Source organism: Lissotriton vulgaris, chromosome 8 (genome assembly GCF_964263255.1).
Source record: "Lissotriton vulgaris chromosome 8, aLisVul1.2, whole genome shotgun sequence".
In the NCBI taxonomy this organism is placed as follows: domain Eukaryota; kingdom Metazoa; phylum Chordata; class Amphibia; order Caudata; family Salamandridae; genus Lissotriton; species Lissotriton vulgaris.
In genome coordinates, this window is record NC_141696.1 from 735,710,909 (window position 1) to 735,723,316 (window position 12,408).

General features: G+C 47.7%; 1 protein-coding gene across 30 annotated transcripts in view; it reads right to left on the reverse strand.

Annotated features, from left to right (window-relative positions):
* MBNL2 (muscleblind like splicing regulator 2) overlaps nt 1–12,408 on the reverse strand; it is a 658,937-nt gene that overhangs the window by 343,332 nt on the left and 303,197 nt on the right. The gene's annotated exons all lie outside the window — the stretch shown is intronic.

Below are 12,408 nucleotides of genomic sequence, written 5' to 3' on the forward strand. Positions count from 1 at the left end.
AGATACCTTATTTCTCACTAATAATTAGCCCTCATGGCCCGTTGTGACCGAGTCAAGTCATCACAGTCAGCACCCTAGTCTACCTCCTCCCACCCCTTCATTGTTAGCCAGCGCTAGCGCCCCTAACTCCACTGCTCACAGCAGTGCCTTGTCTCCCCCCCCCCCATGCTATCCTGACTTGCTCCCTCGGGCCTCCAGGGACCTCTATCCATCTGACCCCTCTCCCCTATCCTACCCTCCCCTCCGTGCACACAGCTCCATCCCCCTGAGCCCCTTCCTGTCGGACACAGCCATTCAACATCTGCCCGGCTGAGGGGGGCGGGAACGGGGACGGGAGACGCTGCGAGCAGGAGAGGGGGTGGGAACAACGGAGACCAGGGGGAGGGGAGTCTGCGGGGAGCGGTCACCAGCGGGAGGGGGGCGGGAACGGGGACGGGAGCACAAATTTGACTCACCTGCACCTTGCGACGGCGGCACTTCTCCGGTCTCCCTCTTCGGCATGGGAGACCGGCAACATCGACGGCGGCGGTTCCCTCCAGGCCACGGGAGCCCCGCGGGCGCCGCCATACTGCTTGCCGTCTTCCTTCTTCCCCCGGGCTGCGGGGGGCGGGCACTTCCGGCCGGCCGCGCTAGGATTGGCCGGCCGGCCAGTCACGAGGTTAGGAGAGACGCAGAAGTGCCGGCAATGCCGGACCAGACACGGGGGCGTTCCCGGCGTCCCGTGACGTCGGCAAAAGCCAAAGAATGTCGGGAACGCCCCCGTGTCTGGTCCGGCATTGACGGACAGGCCCCTCGTCCAATGGCAAGGCTCCGTTTACGGAGCCAGCCAATCAACGACGAGGGCCGACCCAAAGCACCCTACAGTTCTCAACAGGATTTCGCCTGCGCGGAAAAGCTGCGCAGAGCGCAGCTTCCGCTAGGCAAAACCTAAAAATGGAGGGGTTCCTGTCGTACTTTGAAGGACTTTTTGCAGCTGCGTTCTGGGACCTGTAGTAAAACTTTTAACAAACACTATGGACTTCAATGCAGATTTAAAGCCAGCACAAGCAAAAAAGGTGTCGCAAGTGTCGTGGCCCACTAGCGGTTTGCAAAAGTACGCGCACGCAAAACTATTAACCATACAGTTCAACAGGTTCCAAAGCACATACCGGGAGAGGTGCGCGGACTGCGCCTCACCCCATGCAGCAGGGATATGCAGAACCAAGCTTTTAAGACGCCTTTGTCAGCAGAGCTCTTTAGCTTGCTAGTAATTACAGGAAATTTGAACAGGAAATAGCGTAGATGGAAAGCGTTTAACAAAGTGAAAATTAGCGCATGAGGTTCTGCAAACATCCTCATCGGGGTAGCACAGATCGGCAACTCTAAAAACACATTACTTGAACAGCGAATGCGACGTGAAATATATTAGGTCACCTGCCTTATAAGGGATTTAAAGGTTAATAACTAATTAGAAATAATGGTCTCACTCCGAAGATCTATTAATAAACCTCTCAGCTCATTAAATGCATTCTGAACGCCGTCACAGCAGGCGTTTTTAAATATCCGATAAAGGGAAACCCTACTGAAAGGATTCGTGCTGTTGCAGGGAAAATTGGTTCTATTTGTAACCCCACACGTCACGGGGTTTAACTCACAGAACTCCAATGCACCGCTCAGAGTGAGATGACATGCCCTGAATGTTAACGCCTCTTTACTTACACGCACCGCCGGCGGTGTAGATGTTAAAAAGGGGGCTGGGTGACGTACACTAGGCCAATGCCACTGAAAATAAAGTCTGATCAGCTAGCGGCCAAGAAAGTCGCAAAGTCACATACATAATAAAGCATCTAGGTTTCATAAAAGGTTAATGCTCCCTAAAAGCACGTACGTTTCCTCTTCGTGCTGAGGAAAACGAAAAAACCGAAAGAAGCGCTTAACTCTAGCATGCTTGCAACGTATCCTTTTGAATGAGCACCATTAGACATGCTAAGTATTTAACGCTTTCAGTGAGGTTCGCAGCACCATGCCAACAGCTGCACGGTGCCTCCCTTGCGGGTGACGACATTACGCTGCCAGTGCAGGAGGCCCATGACCCGTGACGTCAGCTGCGTGCACACACCGCACGTCGATGCAACCAAGACCGACGCGGCATTACAACACTGGCATGTCCAGGCGGATCTCGGGAGCCCGTCATGGGAACACAGAAAAACCTGTGCTAGAAAGCAGGTTTACCATTTGTGCAACTCTTCAAGCAAACGTTGCCACTCTTGTGCAGAAGGGCTGAACGTTTGTAGGCAATCAGGACATTCAGCACAGAACCTGAAATTAATGAGCAGCGCCAAAACACACAAATGCCAAATAATCCAGACTGGGATCTAGCAATTATGTAGTGTATCGAAAAAATAGCTCAGTGGCTTGAAGCGCTGGCTGTGGAGATCTTAATAGCTGGCAGGTCAAGCAGAACCCAAGGACTTAATGAAAGAGCCTTTATCCCTTGCAAGGCTGGCATAAGACTTAACAGGATGTTGGGCAACAGACAACACTAACGCTAGTTAGTGGCGGAATTAAGACAATTGGCTATCTATGAGCAAAATCAACAAAGATGACAGGTTTGGGTACAACTATTGCTCTCCCTCTTCAGACAAGAAACCAAACAAAAGGAAGTACACCGCCTGCATGCTCGTAGTTGCCAACTGGTTGAAAACCAACTGTCTCAACTTCAACACCTACAAGACAGAATTAGAAATCTTTGTCGGGAACACCTCACAATGGGACTGAACTCCAACTGGTGACTGGCCAAACTCGGACCCACAATTGGAACCTCAGATTAACCATCAAAAGCAAACTGAACATAACCACACAAGCAAAGTCACTACATCCTGCTTCCACACCCTGAAGATGCGGAGGAAGATCTTAAAATGGCTCCCAAATAACACTAGAAAAATGGTCACTCATGCTCTAGACAAGAGCAAGCTGGACTAAGGGAACACCTTCTACACCAGACTCACCAAGCAACTCACTGGAAGACTACAAACCATCCAGAACTTGACAGCCAGATTCATCCTCAACCTCCCATACAGAAATGACATCACAACACACCTCAGAGAGCTCCACTGGCTCCCAAAATACAAATGTGCCAATTTGAAACTCCTCACACAAATGTTCACAACACTACCCAACATAGGCCCGCACCCCACGGGAAGTAGTTATCTCTTACCACCAACCACCTCCGCTCAGCAAGACTCCTACTCACACACATCCTACGCATACAAAGAACTAGATCTGCAATACGGGCATTCTCTTATATCACTCCTTAAGCAATAAAACAGCCTCGAAATCCACATCAGAGCCTCCTACTTTCTTCCTGAATTCTAAAAGCAGCTGACGACCTGGCTTTCATTATAACCAAACTACCAAAGGCAGGGCTAGGTGCATACACATCTAGTCTTTAGCTTTACTAAAGCTTTTTGACAATGCTGCTCAGCCAAAAGCAACAAAAAAAGCACCAGAGTGATCAGACACAGATGTCAGAGTAAGAAATGCGTTACTTACCTGTAACTTTCATAGATTCACATGCCTAAATCATTCCCCGTTGTCGGGGTGGGAGTCCCCGGTATATAAAAATAGTAATGTCATAAAGACATATATACACTAATAGGCCAGAGGCCTCACATTAGTAACCTATCTGAGTCCTTTTGCAAAAAGGACCAAACTTTGGCCAGGAGCCAATCAACTACTACCACCCTCTAGAACCTTCCTGGAAGGAGCTCTAGTCCCTCAGATTTTCGTAAGCACAGTGCTAAGTAGTACCTACTGAGAGAACCAAGGTGAGCCCTTCCTGGGGAGGCGGGTGGGTTGCATGTGAATCTATGAAAGATACCAATACTGGATAACTGCAGTTACAGGTAAGTAACGCATTTCTTATCCAGTATTATGGGTATCTTTCATAGATTCACATGCCTGAATCAGAGTAGCAAGTAGTAGGCAGCACATTTCGCATAATATAGCATGTAAGACACTTGATAATACCTTATCAATAGTGTAACATAATAAACTGCAAACAGTAGCCAGATAAGAAATGTGCAATCAGGAAATAGGAAAGGTGGGATGAAGGGAAGAAGGCTCACCTCTAATGAAATAGATGACGGAGCACGCCTGTCCCACTGCTGCATCCTTCATGAGTTCCGAATCCAAGCAGTAGTGCTTTGTGAACGTATGTGATATCTTCCATCTCGTCGTTCGGCAAATGTCGACAATGGGCACCCCAGAAAAGAGCGCCATGGAGGTGGAAACCGCTCTAGTGGAATGAGCCCGAACTCTGGCGGGCAGAGGATGTCCCGCCTGTTGGTGGCAGAAGGCAATGGCTGCAGAGATCCACCTTGAAATGCTCTGCTTTGTCAATGGTAGGCCCTTCCTGGGCCTGCTGAAGGCAATAAATAATTGGTTGGACTTGCGAAATTGTTCTTTTCTATGAAGGTAGAATTTCAGACATCTCTTCAGATCTAAGGAATGTAGAGATCTCTCCGCTGATTAAGATGGATTAGGGAAGAAAGATCTCAGGACAATAGGTTTGTTTAGATAGAAAGCGGACGGAACCTTTGGTATGAATTTGGGGTTGGTCCGTAGAATGACTGTCCTGTTAAAACTGAAGGAACGGGTCCTGAATACAGAAAGCCTGCAGCTCACTCACCCCTCCTTACTGACGTGAGAGCCAGCAAGAGAGCTGTTTTCCATGACAAGTATTTGAGATCCGCTTTATGCATCGGCTCAAAGGGGTGTTTCATCAACTGCGCCAGGACAATATTGAGCTGCCATGTAGGTGGTAAAGGTCTCACTGGAGGATAAGTCCTGAATAAGCCTTTCAGAAACTGCTTGACCAGTCTATTGGACCATAGGGAAACACCAGACGAAGAGCGTCTGAACCGAGATTTGGCTGCCAAGTGGACCTTGATTGAGGCATGAGCCAATCCGGGGCTGGCCAGGTGAAGCAGGTAGGGCAGCAGTTGTGCCGGAGATGACGAGAACGGGTGCAGTTTGTTAGCTTTACACCATAAACAGAATCTCTTCCACTTAAGAGAATAAGTCTTATTGGTACGGTCAGCCCGGGCCCAGGCTAAGATGACCCTGCAGTCCTGAGGGATATCTAATTCCCGGAATTCTCTGAACTCAGGAGCCAAGCCGATAATCTGAGAGAGTTAAGATCTGGATGCTGGACTTGCCCGTGGGGGATAGTGAGGAGATGCGGGTAAGGCCTGAAAGGAATCGGAGGCTCCAGCGATAGAAGGTGGAGTTCTGTAAACCAGTGTTGGCGTGGCCACGCTGGGGAGATTAGGATCAGTGTGCAATGCTCCGCTTTCAGTTTCCGAAGGACCCTGGAGATCAGGGGAAATGGAGGAAAGGCGTAAGCAAATACGTTCCACCATGCAATCGAAAATGCATCCCCTAGAGATCCTTTCTGGGGAAGCCAGCTTGCATAATGTTGGCATTTTGCGTTTTTCTCAGTCGCAAATAGATCCAGGTGAGGTCTGCCCCATCGGGAGAATACTGCCTCGAGAGCATGTTGGTCGAGCTCCCACTCGTGGCAAATGGAGCGTTGACTGCTTAGTGAGTCCGCCAGGGTGCTGTCTGCTCCTGGGACGTATTCCGCTCTCAGTGAAATGTTGTGCTAGAGTAGCCACTCCCAAATTCGCTGCGATTCTTGAGACAACGTCATGGATCGAGTTGCCCCTTGCTTTTTTAAGTAGTGCATTGTGGTGGTGTTGTCCGTCCTCACAAGCACTGGGGAATTCCTGATTCTGGGCAGCAACGCTCGAAGAGCCAGGTATACTGCCCTCAACTCTAACAAGTTGATGTGGAGCAGTTTTTCGGCTGGTGACCACTGACCATGTATCTGAAGTTCCTGCAGGAACGCACTTCATCCTTCCAGTGATGCACCTGTTATCACGTGTGGGGAGATTGGAAGCAGGAATGGTAGGCCCTGGTTCAGGTTTTTTGTTTGAAGCCACCAGTGCAGGGCCTTCACCATGAATGGAGTGATCCTGAGTAGATCGTCGAATGATCCCGTACACTGGAGCCACTGAGATGATAACGCCTCCTGTAAGGGACGCATACGGAGGCGGCAGTGTGGTATTAGGAGGATGTTGGAGGACATCATTCCTAGCAATGACTTGAAGTCGCACCTTGATGGTCTTTTTTAGCTGAATGTGTGCTGCCAGCGACCTCAGCTTGGCCTGACGCTCCTGTGATGGAAAGGCCTTCTTCTGATGCATGTCTAGAATTGCTCCCAGGAAAGTGAGGCGTTGAGAAGGCTGCAGTACTGACTTTTCCTGGTTGAGTATAAGTCCTAGACTCTCGAAGAGCTGAAGACAGGCGTTGGAAGACCTGTTCACGCCTTCTAGAGTGGGAGACTTGATGAGCCAGTCGTCCAGGTAGGGGAATACCTGATGATGTTGCTGGCGAAGGTAAGCTGCCACTGGAGATAGGCATTTTGTAAAAATGCGTGGCGCCGACTTCAGGCCGAATGGCAACACTCTGAACTGGTAATGTCTGCCCGACACAGTGAACCTTAGGAATTGGCGGAGACTTTTGTGGATGAGTGTGCGAAAATAGGCGTCCTGGATGTCTAAGGACACCATGAAATCCCTGGAATTGAGTAGTTGTAACACCTCTTGAATGGATACCATCCGGAACGATTGTTTTCTGAGGTATGTGTTGAGGTTCCTTAGATCCAGTATAAGTCTCCATTTCTTCTCCTTTTTTCGTATCATGAAGAACCGTGAATAGAATCCTTTCCCCCTCTGACCTCTGGGAACTCTTTCTACGGCTCCTTTCTGAAGGATTAGTGAGAGTTCCGCTTGAAGAAGATGAAGATTCTTGTGTTGCGTGGGACATGGTGGGTTCGAAGGAGGAGTGTCCACAAACTCCAGAGTATGCCCGAACCGAACCAGTTGGAGAACCCAACGATCCGTAGTTATTTTTTGCTAATTGTGGAGGAAGTTGGAAATGTTGCCTCCAACTACGTAACATGGAGAAGAAGTGGAGGCCTGTTGGAGAAAGAAGTCACTGTCTTCTGGGGGGATCTTTCTTTCCTCCTCTCCCTCGAAAGGAGGACTTATTGTAAGAAGACTGGCCTTGTTGCTGCCTCTGTTGGTATTGAGGCTTGTATTGCTGGGACAAGCCATAGGAGGATTTGTACCCCTGGTATCCACCTCTTGTTTGCTGGCCTCTTCCTCTGGAGCCCCGAAAGTAAGTATTCTTGTACTGGAGGGTACCCAGGGATTTTGCGGTCTCGGTATCTTTCTTGATACCCTGGAGCATCTCATCAATCTGCTTCCCTAAGAGAAGCTCGCCGTCGAACGGCATGTCCAGTACCTTGGCTTGGACTTCCGGCCGGAAAGACGTAGCTTTCAGCCAGCCTTGGCGCCTAAGGACAGCCGCCCCCGCCAGCTGACGAAATCCTGCAGAGGCAATATCCATCGCCACATCAATAATCTCTGAGGCGGACCGCTCTCCTTCAAGGAGGATCTTCTTGACCTCTTTCTGCTCCTCTGGCAGTGTGCCTAGGTATGGGGCAACATCTGCCCACATCTGGCGATTGTAGCGTCCCAAGAGCGCAAGCGAGTTTGCCGCCCTGACGTTGATGGCCGACATCGACGAGAACCTCTTCCCGATGTTATCAAGTTTACGGCCTTCCTTGTCCGGAGGCACAGTCAGTGCGGCAGCCGGGTTGTTGGATTTCCGCTGCGCGGCCTGTGTAATCACGGACTCCGGTTTAGTATGGCCTGTAAGGCATGCCGGAGCAGTGTCCGGGGCCTTATATTTCTTATCAAGTCTGGTCGGCAATGGAAGTAGAGATGAGGGGTTTTGCATTATCTTTATCCTCTGGTCCCAGATGTGGTCAATAATAGGGATTGACCGGACTGCCTTCTTGAATGGCTCCTTAAAGTCGTATAAGAAGCAGTCCTGAGGTTGCGTGGTGATCTCTATTTTGAACCTTGCTGCTGCTCGTTCTATAACATTATGAAACCCCCCGATGTCTTCTGGAGGGGAATCCGCCTGTGCCTGGTCTGGGGATGCTGGATGTGAAATGATGTAGTCATTCCACTCGTCATCCTGTATTTCTCCCTCTTCCTGTTGACCCTCCTCGTCTTCTTCCACTGCTTCCTCTTCATCCGAAGATTGTTGTGGAGGCAAAGATACAGGATCTGGAGTAATTACCAGCAGAGGTGGTCTAGTGCGAGGAGTAGGAGCTGGTGTCACGGTTTGTGGTGACACTACTGGAGGTGGCGGAGTAGGAGGAAACCGCTTCTTGTAGTCCACTATAAGGAATTGGAGGTCCGTGACAATTGAGGCTGGGAGGCACATCATAGATTGTGAAGGAGGAGGCGAATGATATTCCTCCTGGTACAGGACTTCTGCCTGACCCATATCTTCATAATCCGAACTCTCATGGACCTTGACATTTAACTCTGACGGACTTGTTGCAGTGGGGAACATGGCGCCATCATCAGAGTCCTCAGTCTCCAGTGGTGGCAGTGACTGGACTCCGCTAGGAGACGTTGCTTCTGGCCTCATCGTACGCGTAGACATCCTGAAGTGTGTATAGTTATACTTCAGCTTGGGAGAGCCTTCTGTCGACGGGCCCGTCAACGGGGTGATCGACGACAGTGGGATGCTGACAGCCACAGCGAACCTCTGTCATCTTCACCAACGACGATGTCGTCGACGGTATCGTCGCCGACGGTGATTTCTTTGTCGACTGCTTAGTCGACGCTGGTGTCGATGGCTTCATCGACGCTGGTGTCGATGGCTTCATCGACGCTGGTGTCGACGTCAATGGCTTCGTCGTCTAAGACATTGTCGACGAGGTGGTCGTCGACGGACTTTAGTCGACGAAGGGGCTGTTGTCGACGAAGGCGTCGTCGACGTTCTTTTGACAGGAATAGATGTTTTAGACCTACCCGACGACGAGGAAGTTGAAGTAGATGTCGTCAAGGTGGTGAAGGCCGATGCTGTCGACGTAGAGATGGTGACTGTCGACGCTGTCACAGGCATGGCAGAAGACACCAGCACAGGCTTCTTAAAGGTGGTTTCCTGAAGAGAAGTCTTAACTGCCATGGTTTTTGAACGATCCTCTGAAGACTTTGGAGTCTTCTTTTGAGGAGGCATGTTAGACGGACCTGGAGATGTCTGTCTCGGCCTTTTAGAAGAGGAGTGTGAGCTCCTAAAGGAACACTCACTCTCACCTGAGGAGACTGCTTGATCCTTGTCCTTCATCTCTGAAACCACAGAAGCAGGCGTCCCTCTCGGTCTTTAAGAGTTTAGACAGAGAAAGTGCGGCAGACCTTACAGTCCTTGGCAGAATGGTCAGGGTAGAGACAGTAAAGGCAGTCTTCATGTTTGTCATCTACATGTAGTCTCAGCTTACTACACGAGGCACAAGGTCTAAAGAGCCCCTTTTCCAGGAGTGGTAAACATAGTAGGCTCTAGCCCTCCTTCACAAGAGTAAATATGAAGAGAAAAATATGGAATAAATCCAGAAATACCAGAAACCTGGAGCAGAGCTCAGTGGAGACTCCCTTAGCACGACGTGCGGTAGAAAATCTGAGGGACTAGGGCTCCTTCCAGGAAGGTTCTAGAGGGTGGTAGTAGCTGATTGGCTCCTGGACAAAGTTTGGTCCTTTTTACAAAAAGACTCAGATAGGTTACTAATGTGAGGCCTCTGGCCTATTAGTGTATATATATGTCTTTATGACATTACTATTTTTATATACCGGGGACTCCCACCCCGACGACGGGGAATGATTCAGGCATGTGAATCTATGAAAGATACCCATAATACTGGATAATCATTATGGCACTGCAGCAGCCCCAGCTTGATGACCTATCGGTGCACAAAGGTAATTACTAATCAGATATTTAGCACAAATGTAATGGTGCATGTACATGCACATTACACAGCGGCCATGTACCGGTCAGAGATGGACGACCCTTCTTGGGTTACTGAATTAAAAATAGGATAAATGCCAGTTTTCCAGAAAGAATAAGTCTTGTAGAAAATTGCGAGTGTCAGGACTACCTAAAAAGTTTTACTCTTTTAAATAAAGGGGGGGGGGGGGGGGGGGGACACAAGACAACTTGAATTATATATTTTTTTAAATTGGACAGGATGGTGTAATGTAAGCAAAAAAGTAGAGAGCAATTAAACATGCCCTGCCATGAAATGTGGCATTCAAAGTAAACCAGCCTTGGCAAAGCCAATCGATCTTGCGTGAGAGCTATTGGTTAGTCCATGTCAGTTTACCATATTTTACAGTAGTACGGCTACTGTTCATTATGGTTAAAAGTTAAAAGAAGCTATGACGCAGTGAGGGCTGGCTTCATAACAGCTTTTTTGCGGCAGAACGGGAGGGGGTATGCAACAAAGCAGGAGGGGGCAAGAGATCCAGGTCAACCAACAAAGCAATGGGGGAAGAGACCCGATAAGCAACATGGAAAGGGCGTAGGAGTAATGGGAGAAGCATAGCGGGGTGGGGGGTGGAGGAGTACAGAGAAGAAAAAAACACCTGAAGAGGAAGTGAAGCCAGTAATCGCCAATCAAAGAGAAGCAAGGAAATAAGAGTGAGTAAGCCAACCAAGGATTTGCAAGGCTGGGCCCTAAGCCCCCTGTAATTAAACAAAATGTCTCACAAGCAACAACGCATACCCTGTCTCAGACGAAATCTAAAAAGTAGTTACCTGATGTGATTCATGGAAGGATGTAGGTCATCCAGTCAAAAGGATGGTAAAGAGGCTATGCTCAAGAGGAAGGGCAAACACAAGAGAAATGAAAGCGACTGGATAAGAAACAAGCAAATGAGATTTGGCAAGAAAGCCGTTGTCAACAGTACGTATATTGTATTATACAGAATAAGTCTTAATCTATAGACTAAGAAGAGGTCTGTAGACGAGACCTAAAATGTGAAATTTCATGCCCTACACATTTGGAATCTTTGTAATGTGCAGGCCTCACCCGTAATAATGTGGATATCAAACTTCCAGAAACCGCCATCATAATTTATGCACATGTATTTATGTAAATTTGGTAACTGATAAACAGTGAAATGTTCACAAAGCAATGAGTAACTGTACATGTTTTAATATATATATACATATATATATATACACACACACACATACATACATACACACACACACACACACACACACACACACACTCTTCTGTGAATTGAGCCTACATTGGTGAAACTGCTGGCTTGAAAGTTTCCCTATGAATGACTATACCTAGTTTCCTATGTGCAGTGACAGCCATACAGTGATATAAATATGTATCTTCAATAAGAGAAACATATATAGTCAATAATATGTTATTAACTGAGCCATAAATGAAATATGTCACAAGTACCACGTTTTGATAAAGCTTGATTTGAATATGTAAATAGCTGAAATACTTTGAAACTATAATTACCAGAATGCATCTCTCTGGTTGTTTGTAATTTACACTATATAATTGTGAAACAAAAAACGGACTCACAATACCGTGAAAAAGAACATTTCTTGTTCGAAACGTTGGTGGGTGGTGAAGGTGGCAGATTTCACTATGCTTAAATAAATAAGCTTCAAGAAAAAGTTCCTGTGTTCGGGAGTGCGATTTTCTTTGGAAGTTGCTGGTTAATTAATCACGAGGCTTGGTCTGGCCTCGAAATCGCCACCCGCTAGGAAAGGAGCGCACCGATTTCAGACTGTTTGGAGATATATATATATATAAACACAAACACACACACACACACACTCTTCTGTGAATTGAGCCTACATTGATTAAACTGCTGGCTTGAAAGTTTCCCTATAAATGACAATGGACTCCGTACATCAAGTAAAAGTAGCTATTAGTTTAAAACTGGTGTCTCGCCTCGGATGGGATACATATATGCTTACACAGGAGAGAGACAAAAGGTGGCACTATCACCCTTTCACCCCAACGGAGAAGATATTTAACCGTTCCAGAATCTAACACATTATACCTAGGAAAATGGGCATACAAGGGAGCCTAAATGCAATGTTAATAACAAGCACCTGCAAAGTCTATATAGGTCTGGCTTTTTGCTAGTGGAAGAGCTTGGTAAAGGATGAATTACTGTGGGTTGCCCCTGCCATTTATTCTGGAAAGAAAATCCAGGAATGATGAACACCTTGACTTACAACAATATGGAAGCTGTGAAAGAAGACTACAGTGAAAAGGAGTGAGAAGATGAAGTTTGCTTAAAAGGCATACAAAGTAAAATATTGCACAGTAGATACTTCTGACAAAGAGGGAATACCTCTGTTCCATCTTTAAGAAAGCCTATGTGAGCATGACGTTTAGTGAAAAAAACAAACGTGTAAAACCAGCACGACAGCATGTAAAACGAACAAACAGGTGCAATTAGGGAG